We start from the raw sequence: 17267 nt of genomic DNA on the forward strand, positions 1-17267 counted from the left end.
ACATGTTCTCATTATATTCGTTCCTGACCTCACAAAGAACCGCAGCATCAGGGACTTATTTTTTTCCTCTGTATTCTTTCCGTGATGGAATTCCCCGAGACGCTCAGAACTGGGAGGCGATGAGCCAAATCCCACAGCGAGATTAATGGACGGAGGAACTGCTCGGAGGACGAAAAAAAAAAAAAAAAAGAGCTAAGGACCGTTTTCCCTCCAGCGCTTAATGGACCGAAAAACTACCATACCATTTCCTCTACACCGCCTCGGACTAAATTCTCGGGAGCACAGCGGCCGAGATGAAGGTGGGAGGGCGGAGCGACGAGCTAGAGCCAGAGCCAGACCCAGTCCTGCAGGGGTGTGGCGAGGCGGCGGCGGCAGCAGTGGCTAGCGACGGCCTGGGTCACGCAAGCCCCATCATGCTCTATGTAAATCTGCTACCGCACGCTGTTCTCGGTTCGGCTGGCGACACCTCCCATTACAGGCCTGCTGCTTTTTTGCCCCTCTCGTCCCCGCGGCGCTGAGACCTACGGAAAGGGGCACGGAGGGTCTGTGTAGCCCCTCGAGGTCATGCCGTGGCCCCCCGCTACCCGCAACCGCCGCCACTACCGCCGTCTCTGCCGCCGTCCTCTTCCCCCCTTCCCCCTCCTCAAGCCTCCGTCGGAGGTGCGGAGGTGTGGTCGTCTCGCAGCCCCCGCCATGAGTCTCCTCGCATGACGGCGGCGCGTGTGAGAAGTCGACATTTCTATTCATCCACAAGGACACTGCTTCCATCACTCCCACTGCCGCCAATTCCACCGGCAATATTATATTTCACCTGCCGCTGCCCTCCACCGCCATCCGCCGCCGTCTCGGCCTCCACCTCTGCCGCCAACGCCCCTCCACTACCACCGCCACCACCACCACAGACACCACCACTACCACCACCACCACCGCCATGCCCGTCACACACACCACACAGCCTGCAGCACCGGCACGCACCTCCACCACACCCTGATACACACACACACACACACACACACACACACACACACACATACACACACACACACACACACACGATACTTAAATACGTACATGATAAAAGAACAAAAAAATCTTTCCTTCTTTTATTACGAAACTTCCTTTTCTCGTATCTTTGTTTAAGCTTTACACGCTACGTTTTATATTCTTTACAACCCTTTGTCGTCTCTCTCCCTCTCCCTCTCTCTCTCTCCTCTCTCTCTCTCTCCTCTCTCTCTCTCTCCTCTCTCTCTCTCTCTCCTCTCTCTCCTCTCTCTCTCTCTCTCTCTCTCAAATGTATACGTGTTTTCTGCTTCACCAGTTCCATAAATACTTAAAGTGGTGCGGATGTTTTCCTTCTTACTCAGGGAGACAAAGCATCGTAATGAGACGTAAATTCCCCGATCAACGACTATGTCATTATCCGTCATTGTCAAGGAGGAGAAGGAGGAGGAAGAGGAGGTACAAGGTAAATGAGAGGATATTGAAGTCAGGTAAAATAAATACAGGAGCGATACGTGAGAGAGAGCGAGAGCGAGCGAACGAACGAACTAACCAGAGAGAGAGAGAGAGAGAGAGAGAGAGAGAGAGAGAGAGAGAGAGAGAGAGAGAGAGACTAGACGGAAATATACAGGAAGCGTAAGTAGCAGGAATAGCGACCTATGAAAGGTTTATCACCTTACTGACTACTAGTATAAAAACAAGATAGTACAGTAGAAGGCTCCTCCTCGCACACCCGTTTTCTCCATTTGAGGCTGATCCCCAAAAAAATAATAAATAAAACATACAAAATAGAAAGAAAACAACAAAAATTGACATGAAATTCAAAATGAGAGTGAGAAATAAAGCATACTAAGAGAGAGAGAGAGAGACGAGAGAGAGAGAGAGAGGACAAGAAGGTGCTGAGGCGGCGGTCACATGCAGAAAGGAAGGCATGAAGACTGGGCGGCGTGGAGACAGGGCGGCAGGAAGGCAAGGGGGGTGAGGCGGTGGCGGCGGGTAACAGGGAACACGGGGACTTCAGAGGCACCACCTGGGCACAACTGGCGCTAATTACCTAAGGAGTCACACCTGACAACACCTGGACACGCTCGGTCAGGGTGAAGCGGCCCCCTGATGCAGCCCAATTACCTTCGAGCCTCAGGTAGGTGATGGTTTTATAAACGCGCCGATTATACCCGCCGATACCTGGAAAGGGAAAGGAGGAAGGGGGCGAAGGGCGGGGAGAATGAAGGAGGAGGATTTGGTGTGTGGGGAGGGAAGGAAGGAGGAAAGGAAGAAGCTGACGTGAGAATAAATCGTCTATTTCACCAACACAACGAAGGATAAAATAACACACACATACACACACATAAACAGTCACCATGTGTATACCACCAGAGCATTGCCAAGACACACATAAGCGCACGCATACACGCAAGCAAACACACATGAATACATCCACAAACCTTACACAAGCCGCCTCATCTCGCCCTCCCACAGCACGTCAGATGAGAAGAGAGAGAGAGAGAGAGAGAGAGAGAGAGAGAGAGAGAGAGAGAGAGAGAGATGAGAGAGAGAGAGAGGAAGAGAAGAACCTCCTTAATCTGTTCTTTGTTATGCCGTTACGCTCGACCGCCTTGGACCCGCGGCTCCTGCCCTGCTCATATCTCAAAGGAATATCAATTTTGAGTATTATTAGTAAAACATGAGAGGTGTGTTGATGACGCAGTAATGATGTCATTCGTAAGTCCGGCGGGAGGTGTGGAACCGTTTACCGAGAAAGACGGGAAGAGGGAAGGAACAGGGAAGAGGGAAGGGGAAAGGGGGGGAGAATAGGGAAGTTCATGATATAGAGTTGAGAGACGAATGCTTGGGTTTGCAGAGCGTACAGCAAGGGAGGGAAAGTGATGGGGAATGGGAGTGGTGTGAGGAGGGTTAATAATAAGGAAGGGGAGGCGAAGGGAAATGCGTGGGATGATGAGTGGTGATGAGATGTGGTGATTGGTTTCAAGGGAGAGGAATGGAAAAAGAGAGAGGAGAGGGAGAGAGGTAAGCCGTGTGGTGGAATAAGGAAAAACAAGGAAGGATTAATCATAATGAGGAAGCGGTGGTGATGAGAGGGGGTTGGTGATGAGCTGTGGTGGTGGTTGTGGTGGTGGTGATAGGGAAGAGGGAGGCTGGGAATGGTTTAGTGCAGGTAGTGGTAGGGGAAGAAAAGGTAAGAGCAGTGATGGTGGTGATGGTTATGGTGGTAGTGGAAGAGGAAGAACGATTGGCAGTGATGATGGTGATGAGAATAGTACTGGTTGGAGGAGTGATGGTGATGGTGCAGTGATGGTGATAATGGTCAGGGATATGTATACAAGGAAAAAAAAAACGTTACTTAGTTTGAATGACAAGTTTGTGCACTTTTTTTTTTATGTCTGGGAATATCAATGGATGAGAAGACGGGTGGAAAAGAGAAAACAGAAAGAAAAGAATAAGAGATGGCTGGATAGGAAAAGTGGACAGACAGGTAGGACGAGATAAACACACGAACAGACATACATACACACACGATCCAGATCATTTCAATCACTTTACACCCTCTTCCTTCCTTCATCTTCACCTGATCATTTTCTCCTTGCTTTCATATCCCCCCCTCACCACCACCACCACTACCACCAGCACCACCACCACCACTACTACCACCACCACCTCCTCCTCCTCCTCCTTCAATTCTAACTCCTTCCTTCATGTCTATTACATCATCCATCTCCAACTCCTCCTTCTCCTCCTCCTTCGTCTCCTCATTCTCCTCAATCCTCCTCCTGCTCTCTAATCTTCCTGAATCCGACTTTTACTGACTGATACACTAATTACGCCCTTATCTTCCCTATCTATAGCGCCGGCGGGAGGCGGGAGGAAGGCACCTGATATGTAGTTAAGTTGCCCCTTTAAGCGCCTGCCTGCTATCAGTGGTCTCATCTTCCCCCGAACCCAGCAGAGAGAGAGAGAGAGAGAGAGAGAGAGACGAGAGAGAGAGAGAGAGAGAGAGGAGAGAGAGAGAGAGAGTCAATGCACAAGGATAGATGGTTGTCTGTTCGTCTTGTCTGGCTGTCTATCTGTCTGTCTGTCTGTCTGTGGGTCGATATGTATGTATGTATGTATGTGTGGCAGGTGATGGAAGGAGTAGAGTAGAGTAGAGTAAAATCGTCATTTCTTTTCTTCTTCCTCACCACCACCGCCACCACCACCACCGTCATCAATTATCACCACCACCATCATCATCACCACATTACAATCTGCGCCACCCACCACCACCACCACCCACCACAGGGGCGGGCAGAACCTCTCTCCTTTATCACACCGTCAACCTAATCATTACACTGTCACCTTGGATGCTGCCCTGATCAGTGACCAGCGTTGATGCCCAGAAGCTCTCTCTCTCCCTCTCTCTCTCTCTCTCTCTCTCTCTCTCTCTCTCTCTCTCTCTCTCTCTCTCTCTCTCTCTCTCTCTCTCTCTCTCTCTCTCTCTCCCTCTCTATCTCTCTCTCTCTTCCCCCGATATCAACACGTCTTCCTCACAGTAAGTGTTAATATAGTTTTCAAAGTTCACACAATTATATAATCAATTCACTATATCATTGTGGTTAGTTACTCCTATATCAGAAGATCTAAAACAAGAAGGTAAGATGCTACATTAGATGCTGGAAGAATACCAACGTGAGACTGAGAATTAATGAGGAGCGTTAAGATACACTAATCCCAGAGAAGATAAAAGTGTGTGTGTGTGTGTGTGTGTGTGTGTGTGTGTGTGTTTAGTTGTGGTGAGAAGTCAAGTGGTTTGATAATTTGGACTTTTTCACTTCATTATTTTGCTCTCACTCTGAACTCCTCCCTTGAAATCTCCTAACGAGACTAGATCACTAATAGGTTTCTTGTTTTCTTAGTTATGTATGTATGTATGTATGTATGTAAGTACGTACAGTAGTGGTCAGAAATTAATTTACCTGCCACATTCACTTTCCATTTTAGTATCTCCTCTCACTCTAAAATCCTCTAACAAAACGAGACAGCTAATAGGTCCTTGGAGTTGTATGTATGTAGGTATGTATGCATGTATTTCTAATCTGTCTAGTAAATTTGCCACTGTCTTTTTCCACTTCAGTGTCTACTCTCACTCTTAATTCCTCTCATCTACTGATATTCCAACAAAACTAGACAAGTAATAGGCTTTTGACAAATTACAGAATTGAGATTGAGGAAAAACGCTATGCAGAGTGGAAATGAGTGAGGTGTGTTGCTTAACTATTGACTAACTACCATAACACTCTCGATCATCAACACCAGCAGCAGCACAACCATAACCACTATCATCATCATCATCATCACCATCAGTACCCCCACCGTTGGTTTCCCTTGCTCCTGTCCTGGCCGCCCCTCCCTCCCGCCAGGACAGCAAATCTGCCCCAAAACACAAACACGAGAAAAGACAATACACACAGGCGTTCCTCCTCCCCTCCCTCCCCCCAACACCCGGCCCTCTCCACACTCACTCGTCATAACCTCCCCCACAGGCACAAAAAAACCACAACAAAAATAAAGCTTCAAGGACATTCCCCACTGCCGTCCACCGCCGCAGGACCCGACTCTCTCCACACTGCTGGGTCCTGATGGAGTACGAGGTCATCACTCTCCCGAAGCTCCGTGCCGTCCCTCCCGCCCTTCGGTCCTCTCCGCCCTTCGCTCCTCGACACGCCCATGCTCCCTACACGGTCAGATTTTAAGGCAGAGCACTCTTCGCCATTGCCTTGAGCTGCTGGGTCCTCGCCGCCCATTGGGTTAGTGACAAGAGGAGGTGCGGTGATTACAAAAACAAGAACATGAACGTGGTAAGTTTGTGTGAGGATTAAAGCGGACGAGGGCGGAGTAAGAAGCAGCTGTGCGTGCAGGGGGTCCATCTGACCTTGGTTTGGATACCCCCGCCACACCAACACCACTCACTGCTTCCTACACTGTAAACTCCTCCATCACCACCACCACAATGTCCTCCGCCGCCACCACCGCGACCGCAAGTAAGAAGGGAAAAAGTATTGTTCTCTGTAATTTTCAGAGATTGCCCAAGTTTCCCCCGCGACCGTGATGCGCCACTTTATTCATGTGATTCCTGTGATCAGTGATTCATAATGGTCCCTCGACCCAAACTTGCTGACTCGCAGCCTGGAGGTAAAACGCTGAGCCACGCTGTCCAAACATATCCTTGCTTTTTCCTGTGAGTTTCCCAATGCAGCAGTTCACCAAATCTCGACTGTTTCACACGCTCTCAAGGACTCGCTGGAGACAACGCACGTATTGTGTTTTTTTAATGGCATTTTCTCACCAATTTCACTCGCTACTCGATGTCTGACTGAACGGGGAGGGTCACCGTAGCCACGCCCAATACGCAAAAGCACTCCTACCACGCCCATTTCCATCCGCAGCCACTCCCGTAAACTCTGCCATGCCTACACACCCATGCCTCCCCATACAAACATTTCCACGCCCAAACACCTCCATGGCACCTCTCTTGCTCTCGCCACGCCTTCCTGCAGTCACATTCTCACACACCGAGTTCATCAGGCCACACACAGTCACACCTCCCCCTAAACCACAGCCACACCCCCCTCCTTCCATCCCTGCACCGCCACTGTATCTATATCATGGCTTTTTTATCATCTTTTGTCAGTTTCTATAATATACATTTTACGTGCTTGCATTGCCTTATTGTCTCTCTTTTTTTCCGTCGAGCATCAGTCGGTCTCCTAGTCTATATATGCATATTACATTGCCACTCTATAAATGTTGATTATATTTGAATCTTAAGTCCGGCAAATATATACTGATCCGCCTGCCTATCATTTTATGTATTGTTTATGGATTTATTCAATTGCTTATCTATTTGTTTATTGTTCTACGTACATGTTCATCCTTCAGGACTGGACGCGAGATAATAAAAAATTTCTAACTCCAAATTGCTTAAACTCAGACAGACTAGAATATCAATAGAATCAACCTTGCGGGCGACACTCAGGTCAGTCTTTCCCTCCCTGCTCGCCACGCCACCAGCCCCAGAGCGCCAGGCAGACACACGTGGAGCGAGGCACATACACACACACACACCGGCCCCTCGCTTTTCCGGCCCCGTGTGATGTGACTACCCGGTTCCCCACCCACCCCAACCACCTGTGCCCGTCGCTTTTTTACGGCTGGCAAGTGGGAGGGCTGAGAAGGGAGGGGGAGAGGAGCCTTGAGGAACACCACTGTTGTCAGAGGTTGTGTTGCAAGTTTGGCTGTGATTACATTGTAGTAGGATGCGCACGTACTTCCCTATTTTGAAATACCGATGTGGAAGTAGTGGAGGTGAACTTTCAGATGTTTTCAGGTGGAGTCTCAGAGAATAACGATTTCCACTTCACCTGGCCAATCCACAGGTATCACGTCACCGCTTCCACCACCCCCTGGGCCTCTCCTCGATCCCTTCCACCTGTAATCCAGTCCACCTCGACCGTCCAGGAACTGTTATAATGACGTGTTTGCCTTGAGTGAACCCAATTAAGGTATTTTCAGGGGCACTGCTTTGACAGATCATGAGTAGTTGTGTGTGAGTGTGTGTGTGTGTGTGTGTGTGTGTGTGTGTGTGTGTGTGTGTGTGTGTGTGTGTGTGTGTGTGTGTGTGTGTGTGTGTAACAGGTGACGGAGGCAATTAATTAACATGATGGAGGTGTAGGTGGTGATTGTTGACGATGGTGATGACAGTGATGAGGTGATTAACGATGACTATGTTTCTTGTGTCCAGAAAGTGGTGACGCAAACTGTGACTTGATTATTTTCATCCTAGTACCTGACGCCTGCCTCTCCTGAGTGTCCCTGCAGCATCATTGCCACGCCAGGCCTCCTCACCCCCCGCATCCTCACCACACATGGGAGCAATTCATTATCTGATGACCTCCAGCCTCCGCTCACTCCATCACACCAGTGTCCCTCCAGCTCCACCCCGGCGCCCAGTCCGGAGAGGGAGAGGGTCAGTGGGGAGAGGCAAGGAGGGAGGGGGGGAGCCCGGCCAGTGTAAAGCGACAGTCCATCGCAGTTTTTTGTCCCACGCCCGCGCAGAGATTCTAACTTTGCAATAATAAGTAAGTTTAATGCCTGCAGATTACAGTCGTGGCGGAATGCTACACACTGGCCGGCCAAACCCCGCCTGACCAGACGTCAAATCTTGTCTAATTCTATCTACGTATCACTTGCTTTTTTTTTTTCTCATCCTCTTTCTTTTTCTTTCTCTTTGCGTTTTGAGTAAACATGAACCAATATAATTTCTAGTTATTTTTTGTCCCTCCGTCCCTGCGTCCCTCCCACTCAGGAGTGGTTTTAAGGAACGTGGGCTACAGTACGGCTTTTTCTCCGCCAAAACGGAGTCCGTGCCTCGGCGAGGCGAGGAGTCAGTAAGAAAATGTAATGAGAGATTCTGATTTATGGCTAAGAACGAGAAACTCAACGTTGTTGTGGCGGCAGAGGGAAAAAAGAAAGACTTGCTTCAGTCAACCCGGTCGCGGCAAGGACCTCCTCATGCAGCGGCGAGTGGCCCGCACCGAGGGAGCTAATGCCTGAAGCGGGGACGAGGGAGCTGACGGAGGAGCTGACACAAGCTGAGGAAACATACAAATGAGAAAAAATAACGAAGGGAAGCAGTCAACAGTAGAGCAGAAAACGAAACATTATTTCTACGGCATCTGTACCCATAACTTGGAAGCAAGAGAGAAAAAAGTGGTATTATGAACAATAAATACTGCTACACCTCACCTGTACTTCCCCCAAAACTTAGCAAATGACTGAAAGAAAAACCTGAAACAAAGAAAAACTCGTTTCACACCATCACACGTATAATTTCTTGTCGATTTCCTGAAGCAGCAATAGACGCTCACTTCACCTTCACCTGACTACCGTGCCTCTGCCTCCTTGCTCTCATTCCCCGCAACTCTCGCCATACGCTTCTTACGGCGCCCCTCCCCGCTAGGCCCGCCCGAAACCCGCCACAATCTTCCCCCTCCCGGATCGCGCCCCGGTCACCCTCAGAGAAGCATCGGATACTGAGTTACTCCTGTTGAATAATGAAACTTCCAGTTCCTGACACGTTTCCTTCTCATCATCATCCCGCATTTATTTTCTAAGGTTATGGTTTATGAGAGAGAGAGAGAGAGAGAGAGAGAGAGAGAGAGAGAGAGAGAGAGAGAGAGAGAGAGAGTGAGAGAGAGAGAGAGAGAGAGAGAGAGAGATTAATCTTTTATGCATTAATTATTGGAAGCTAAAAAAGCCAACTCATGCTCACAGAAGGAAATGTTATGCATTGTTGCGTACGCCTTGCACATCAGGTACTTTACATATTTCTTCACCGCCACTTCATCATCCCCACACCGGCTGCCATTTCCGACGCGATGTATTCCTGGTAGTGCTCTTGTGTTTAATAACCAAGACATCACCTACGCGCAACTTCCGGCTGTCTTCTAAAAAAACAGGGAAATGTTGCAGCGTTGCGTCAAAAATAAAAATAACTCTTTGTGTGTGTGTGTGTGTGTGTGTGTGTGTGTGTGTGTGTATGTGTGATTGTGTGTTTCCCGCACTGCGTCACCCTCTTCGTATTTTCATCGCCAGGTATATGTGCGTTCCAGGAAGCACCAACGGACCCCACCACGCACTGAAACATCTCTTGTCTTGCCTGTTTCATCACCGCTCCACACCTGGTCACGCCCTACACCCACCACCCCACCCATCCACCAACCCACCAGCCGGCCCCATCATTACATCCACCAGTGACCTCACCCGCGCCACCCACATCATCACCACCAATACTAATCACATCCCTTTCTAGCGTCACGAAGGACCTTCCTAAACTGGCCTTTTATTACCCTAACCCCTCCCCCTCTCTCCCTGCCACACCTCTACACACGCACACACACACACACACATAACCAAGGCCTCCCTGCCCAAGTCCCGCCCCCGCCTCACCTGCGCCTAGGGCCTACCTGTGTACCTGGAAGTGGAGGCCTTAGCGCAGGTGGGAGTAGAGGAGTGAGGGAGCAAGGGGGTTCTGGCTGGCGCATTGATGTCTGTCATGTCCTCTCTCTCTCAGCCTCTTTTTGTCTCTCAGCCACTCATCCACTCCGTCCTTTTTTTCTTCTCTCTCTCTCTCTCTCTCTCTCTCTCTCTCTCTCTCTCTCTCTCTCTCTCTCTCTCTCTCTCTCTGCGTACCTGTGTGCATCTGCAGCTTTTACGTCTGGCTATTTACCTTGCTGCCTGTCTGAGTCGTCTCCGTCGCATTTTATTCTGTCCGTCTTGCTGCTGCCTTTCAGCCTTGCCCGTCAGTGTCTGCCTGTCTCTCTCGCCCCCCTCACGTCCTCTAGACACGAGCGCCAGTAATCTGCCGACCATGTAACACTATCAAGATTATTAGAATTTACACATTTTTTTCCCAACGTCAGACGCCAAAAACTCATCTTACTCTCGAGGTCCATCGGGGCCACCCATGATTCCTCCAAAACTCACCTCATGACACACTCAGAGCTTCCCCCCTCCTCCTCGTTCTCCTCCTCCTCCTCCTCCTCCTCCTCCTCCTCCTCCTCCTCCTTCTCCTCCTCCTCCTTTTCCTCCTCTTCCTCCTCTTCCTCCTTCTTCTGTGTGAGTCTGTTCTTCCCATGGTAACAGCTTCCATCTGCCTCAGTCTCCGCAACATTTAGTTTCGCTTTATGGCAAAAAAAAAAAAAAAGAAAGAAAAAGAAGAAAAAAAATGAGTGATTGCATGATAGCAGAATGAAACACGAAAACAACAACGCCATGAATGATCTTTTGATGTCGTTTTTCTCCTCCCTGCCCTACCTTTACTACTATTACTACCACCACCACAACCACCACTGATACTACTATTACTCCTCCTGCCAGACCATTACAACCGCCACCAAGCCTCTAAAAGACTCCCAGTTAAGCTACGAACATAATAACGCACCTCACCCATTCCAACTTTACTCCATAACCACCCACTGCAATAATTACTAACAATATCACACACACACACACACACACACATCACTGCGCATCATAACCACACTGCATAAAACAACCTGGTACTCTTACACTACACACCATCCCTACACTCACACACACACACACACACACACACACACACACACACACACACACACACACATACAACGCAAACACACACAAGCACATGACTCCCATACGGTGAAAAAGGAACATGAATAGTAAAATAAAAAGTCAGATCCCCCGTGCATGAGAATAGAAGTGGTGTGTGTTACGTCAGCCCGCCGCGCCGCACAGATGCCTGAAACATTTCCTAGCACGTATTAAGACATGTCCTCGGAGTCCTTCCCTGCCAGGAGCCACACCCATTACTTCTGAAAACTGACACACGGACGACCGAACGCGCACACAGACAGACAGACAGATACGCAGACAGACAGGTGACCGATGCTTTTTTTTTATTATTATTTTTTTATTCGTTTCGTTGATCTTAGTGTGTAGAAAATTTAATAAGGTAATAAAAAAAGAATGTTACGTCGTGAACAAAAGTTCTTTTTTTGTTTTTTTTTATTTTAATTTATCATCATTACTTTATTTTTTTTATTCGCTTCGTTGATTTTAGTATAAAAAATAACTAAGTAATAAAAAGTTATATCATGAACAGAAGTCAGGTTTATTTATTTTTTTATTTATTTTGTTTATTTTAACTTATCATCACTATTTTTTTTAAAATCTTTTATGTGTCTTTTTCCGTCCTTACTTTACATGTTTGTCTGCTTTCCTGCCTGTTTGCCTTCGTGTCATACTTTCTCTCTCTCTCTCTCTCTCTCTCTCTCTCTCTCTCTCTCTCTCTCTCTCTCTCTCTCTCTCTCTCTCTCTCTCTCTCTCTCTCTCTCTCAAGACCGTTGCAGCAGTACACGGTGAGACCTGGAGAGAGAGAAAAAAAACTAACAGACGCTCAGTTACGGTAGGTTATGGTCGACCCGAAGGGCAAGGCGATAGCACGTATACAATCGTACCTGCCAAGCTAGCAAACAGACAGAGGCACGGCACACCACCGCACGCTTAGGAGGGAGGTCAAAACAAAGGGCAAGAAGGCAAGACAAAGTAAGATAAGGAACAAAGAGTAAAATAATCATAAAATCATCATTGGGAACAGGTATACGAGAGGAATATAGGATTAACAGTATAATAGGTAAATACTGGTAGTTAATGAGAAATAAAAGTGATTTTTCTCATCTCCTCATGAACACAAAAGCATCACACGATAAAAAAAAAACAAAGGACACCACAAAAAACGAACATCCCCAAGCCAGAAAAAAAAGAAAAATGAATAAATAAATGAAAAAAAAATCGAAACAGTAGCACATCAAAAGCAAGACAACGAAAGCAAACCAGAACAGCCCCACTTAAGACAACAAAGCTCAGGGAACAAAGGAGACAAATTAGAAGCAAACAGCGTCATCAAGGGCACCACCGAGGACATTCATACACACACAGGAATCAGCACTCTAACAGATGAGGCTGCGCAAGGCATCCCAGACGCAGTAACTTTCACATTCAGACAGCTTAATGACCGCCTCGTGATGGATGTGTCTGTGTGACGTGTTTGCGGCGGCAGAGGAGTGACGTCACTGAAAGGAGCATAGGTTTGTTACGTCATAAGTATTTCTCATTTTCCTCAGTACTAAAACAAAGCTGCTTCCGTCACTTTACTTCCCAGGAAGGAGTGAGTTCTCTTTCTTTACGTAGTCTCTCTCTCTCTCTCTCTCTCTCTCTCTCTCTCTCTCTCTCTCTCTCTCTCTCTCTCTGGCATTTTTTTCTTCACACATTAACTGTAAACGCGCATCTTTTTAACAACACACACACACACACACACACACACACACACACACACACACACACACACACACACACACACACACACACACACACGAACACACACACACACACACACATTCCATGCACCTACCTGCTGCCTGAGTCAATTAAGTACCCAGGTAGCCTCACACTGACCTAAAATATAGTCAAGTATCTGTTGGAATGTTGGCCGGGGGGGTGCGGGAGTTTCAGAGCGGAGAAGGAGAGCTGAGGAGAACGGAGAAGCTGGAGGAGGAGCAGGAGGAGGAGGAGGAAGAGGAGGAGGAGGAGGAGGAGGAGGAGGAGGAGGGATGGGGGAAGGTGTGGTAGGTGCAGAGTCATGTTACCTTAATTAATATTGGAAAAACAATCGTGTGACACAAGCGGGGTTGGAAGCCATTATTTCTGAGGCTGAGTCGAAGCGGGGAACACAAAAGGGACGGTTCGTAGGAGCCTCGAGGGGGACGAGAGGGAGAGAGGGAGGGAGGGAGGGAGAGAGGGAGGGAAGGAGGGAGAGGCGAGGCAAGGGAGGGCAGGGAGGGAGGCGCAACGGGTAATGGTTTTGGGGTAGAAATCTCAAGGAAGAAGGAGAAACTGAGCGTAGCGGTGAAGTGAAGGGTTGAAGTGACTAACTATCCAGCCATCCAGTCAGCCAGCCAGCCAACACACACACACACACACACACACACACACACACACGTATTGTAGCATCCTCACGTTAAATAAAAGTCCAAATATACAATCTTTTGATTCACTTGATCAATATATTACTGTACTCTATGCACCACCACCACCACCTCCACTACCTCTACCAGCAGCAACAACAACCAATCTATCCACCCATCACCAGAGTACGAGTGTCATACAGAAAGTATGTCCACGCACGATCAAGTCATTGTATCAACAAAAATAATATAGATGGCATGATTCTCCTGTACCACAAACACCAAGGTACACTTTACTTACATAAAGCCATACCATCTGCAATGTCACGCTTCACCCATGCATTCCACGATGACACTGAAACATAACAACACAAGGCAATAAGGAAAGCTTTAATACGCCACCAGGGCTACACGTGACAGCCCCTCTAATGAAACATCCCTACCTATTCCCACAGCAGTCCTTATCAGAAATTTGTCTAAAATTTTAAAGCTCCCTAATAGTTTGGCACTAACAATCTGATTAGTGAGGCTATTCCATTCCATACCCACCACTCTACTTGAGAACCAACTCTTTGCTATATTTTCTTTCTATCTCTTTTAACATTAGTAAATAAACGATAATCACTTAAAATTTAGTTTATCATCATCGAGAAGAGATATTTCATTGCAGTTCCGATCATCTCAACTATATATTAGAACTTTGTCTGAGGTAATCTAAAGAGCAAATGGACGTGTGGTAAGGAATACAGCAGCAAACACAGGAGACAGCCAGCCAGTCAGCCCATCAGGTCATTCAGTATGTTAATCAATGGAATGTATCGGAATGAACAGCTGCTGTGTGGCATGAGATAGCCTGATCTCGGGGAGCCTCACATTCCTCGGTGCAATGGAACAGATCATGGGGAAAGAAACTCACATGACCCACTGGCATAACTCAACATATGTGCCGCTGTCATTACCCGTGCAGCGCTTGAGTCTCCGAGGTATCGCGTTCCCCTGCAGTGCTTTGTGCTTGTACGAGTTGAGTCAGGGTTGAGCTGCGTAATAGATTTCATTCTCTTCGATTGTCTTTGGTGTTTTTAGACAGTCTTAATGTCGTCATTGATAATTTCTTGTTTTTTTTGTTTTTTTGTACTGTAGTCTTAGTATTTTTGTAGTCTGAAGAAAAAACGATAATCTTCTATTTCTTTCATTTTTTTTTTTTTTTCATGGTTAAAAGTCGCACTCATTCCCACTGTCTTTGGTGCTTTCAGTCAGTCTTAATCTCTTCACTGCTACATTTTTTTTTTCTTAGAATCACCAATGGTTTTCTAAACACTTCTTTCTTGTCCTACAATCTTTTAGTACTCTTGTCATGCACTTCCAATGTCCTTAGAGATTTCAGTCAATCAATTTCTTCATTATTTTTTTTTCCTAGAATCATCAACGACTTCTAAACAGTTTTTGCACTGCAGTCATTTACTAGTTTTGTAACCTGAAAAATATGATACTAACCTTCCTTTTCCTCTTCATCTGTGTACCCACGCGAAACTTTCTTTTACAGAGGTCTTATTATTAACAAAGGACGACCATAATAGGAACATGGCGAAGTCCTTAAATCTGCTGAATATCTTACAAAACCTGATTATTCGTAGATTCATATCGGATAGGAAGGCTGTGGATTTAAAAGACCCTAAACAATGAAAATAAATGCAGAAGGCAAAACAAGTAAAATAAGACACAAAAGCAGCTTAAAATCATAACAGAACCACCATATGAGGACGTGCATACGAGGGGAATATCAAAGAGCAGCATGATAGGAAAATACCAGTAGTCAGTGAAAAATAAAAGGCAGTATAGTTATTAAAAAGAAAACTGCACGTGCATACTGACATGAACGTGATAGAAGCAGATCGATATTTTTTTTTTTTTTTTTCTTAATCTTCCATAAGGTCATGAGGTGTCGTTCGACTTTCACATTTCCACCCAGTGACTGATTCGTGAGATCCCATGGAGGCATCTCACCCTCATGCCGGCACCGTCGCACCTGTATGGACACGTTTCAAAATACTTCTCCTAATTTTGGATATTCTTTCTGACAATTCTTTTTAGATTCTCTTTTGGGACTGGCATCTTTCGTGGACATTTCGTGGATTTTTTTTATCTTCATTTAAACACCATGGCACCTGTATGCTCAAGCTTCAAGACACCTCTCCTCGTAATTTTGGATATTCTTCCTGAAAATTAGTTTTTGGGACTGGCATCTTAAGTAGGTCCTTTATTTATTCATTATTTTTAATTGCTATCTTTCTTGTTGTTCTTGGCCAGATCCCCTTTTACATAACATTAATAAAAATAGACGTGATAAGCATCATGTTCACGTGCTTGTTTATGTAAGAGCGCGAGTCTCAGTGGGATGGGGGAGGGGAGGAGTGAGGGAAGGACTCCGAGGCAACGTGTCCGATACGCGGGATGAACAAATACATCAATCTTCCCATAAGCCACCAGGCATGGGAACACTGCCTGCCCGGTGCCTGATTGGAAAGTCCGTAAGAACTGGATATGGGTGGTCCGAGGTGACGCGTCCCACGGTGAACGGGCCTTATCAGTGGTACGGAAAACATTATATTACCAACACTGTATATTGTACGAGTATAACAGCCTTTCTCTCTCTCTCTCTCTCTCTCTCTCTCTCTCTCTCTCTCTCTCTCTCTCTCTCTCTCTCTCTCTCTCTCTCTCTCTCTCTTATTTTTGTACCTCTCACTGGTCTCCTTTACGCATTTAAATGTGTTTCCATGCATACATACTTTTAAGAACGAAAATATTCCTTATTTATGATTTTACTAGGAAACGACATTCATCACTATTTTAAATTCGTGGTTGTCCCTTTTTTTTCTTTTGTTTGCCTTCTTCGGTAATCTCAGCCTGTTATCAGACAAAGGTTAACGCTCCTGTCTCACATAGATAACAAAATTCAATGCAACCTTCCTCACCGATGCATAACAGGCGCAGGTCAGTTATCAAACACATCGCCAGAGAAAAAAAAAAAAAATAGCAAAAAAACGTGCGACCGACAAAACAACAATAACAATAAAACATACACAACAGAGATGAATGACACGTGACGCATTGTACTCTATTACATTACATGAGCTGCATCTTTTCACTGCGAGGAATTGTCACCAGTAGCAGCGACGACTGTGATGCCAATCCTGGTCCCTGTAGTAGTGGTGGTGGAGGTGGTGGTGGTGGTGGTGGTAGTGGTAGTAGTAGTAACATTTGATTGTTGTAGTTGATGTTGTTTTGTTGTTGTTGTTGTTTTGTTGTTGTTGCTATTGCTGTCGTTTTTGTTGTTGCTCTTGTCAGACAAAGACAAAAAAGACAAAAAGACAGACACTCAGACACACAGACAGAGGAACAGATAAACAGTTGTATAGATGGATGGACAAAAAAGCAGGTGCTACAAGATGAGACAGACAGAGAGACACATGGACAGGCGGGGAGAGAGGACGTGTGTGGAGAGGAGGAGAGGAGACACGACCATGAACGAGGCTGCGTGCGTGTACCAGGTCGATCCCCGCGAGGGGAGAGAGAGAGAGAGAGAGAGAGAGAGAGAGAGAGAGAGAGAGAGAGAGAGAGAGAGATTACAAAACAGAAAGGAGATCTATAACAAGTATACTAGACTACATATTACTATGAACAAAAATATATATATATATATACAAAAAA

At 46.5% G+C, this 17267-nt stretch overlaps 2 long non-coding RNA genes across 10 annotated transcripts in view; one reads left to right on the forward strand and one right to left on the reverse strand.

Annotated features, from left to right (window-relative positions):
• LOC135104328 (uncharacterized) overlaps positions 1-17267 on the reverse strand; it is a 237173-nt gene that overhangs the window by 18114 nt on the left and 201792 nt on the right. For 4 of the 9 annotated variants that reach the window (XR_010270395.1, XR_010270396.1, XR_010270393.1 and 1 more), the window contains one exon: positions 10283-10414. The exons of 3 other annotated variants lie outside the window; for them this stretch is intronic. This is a non-coding gene — a long non-coding RNA (uncharacterized LOC135104328). Of the gene's footprint in view, positions 1-10282; positions 10415-13860; positions 13915-17267 lie in introns of all 9 variants that reach the window. 2 more of the 9 variants (XR_010270394.1, XR_010270398.1) reach the window with 1 other exon arrangement.
• On the forward strand, positions 6817-8299 carry LOC135103988 (uncharacterized). Its single transcript, XR_010270266.1, has 3 exons — positions 6817-7271; positions 7431-7556; positions 7838-8299. It is a non-coding gene; the product is annotated as an uncharacterized LOC135103988 (long non-coding RNA).

The sequence above is a fragment of the Scylla paramamosain genome, chromosome 10, assembly GCF_035594125.1.
Source record: "Scylla paramamosain isolate STU-SP2022 chromosome 10, ASM3559412v1, whole genome shotgun sequence".
NCBI classification, from domain to species: domain Eukaryota; kingdom Metazoa; phylum Arthropoda; class Malacostraca; order Decapoda; family Portunidae; genus Scylla; species Scylla paramamosain.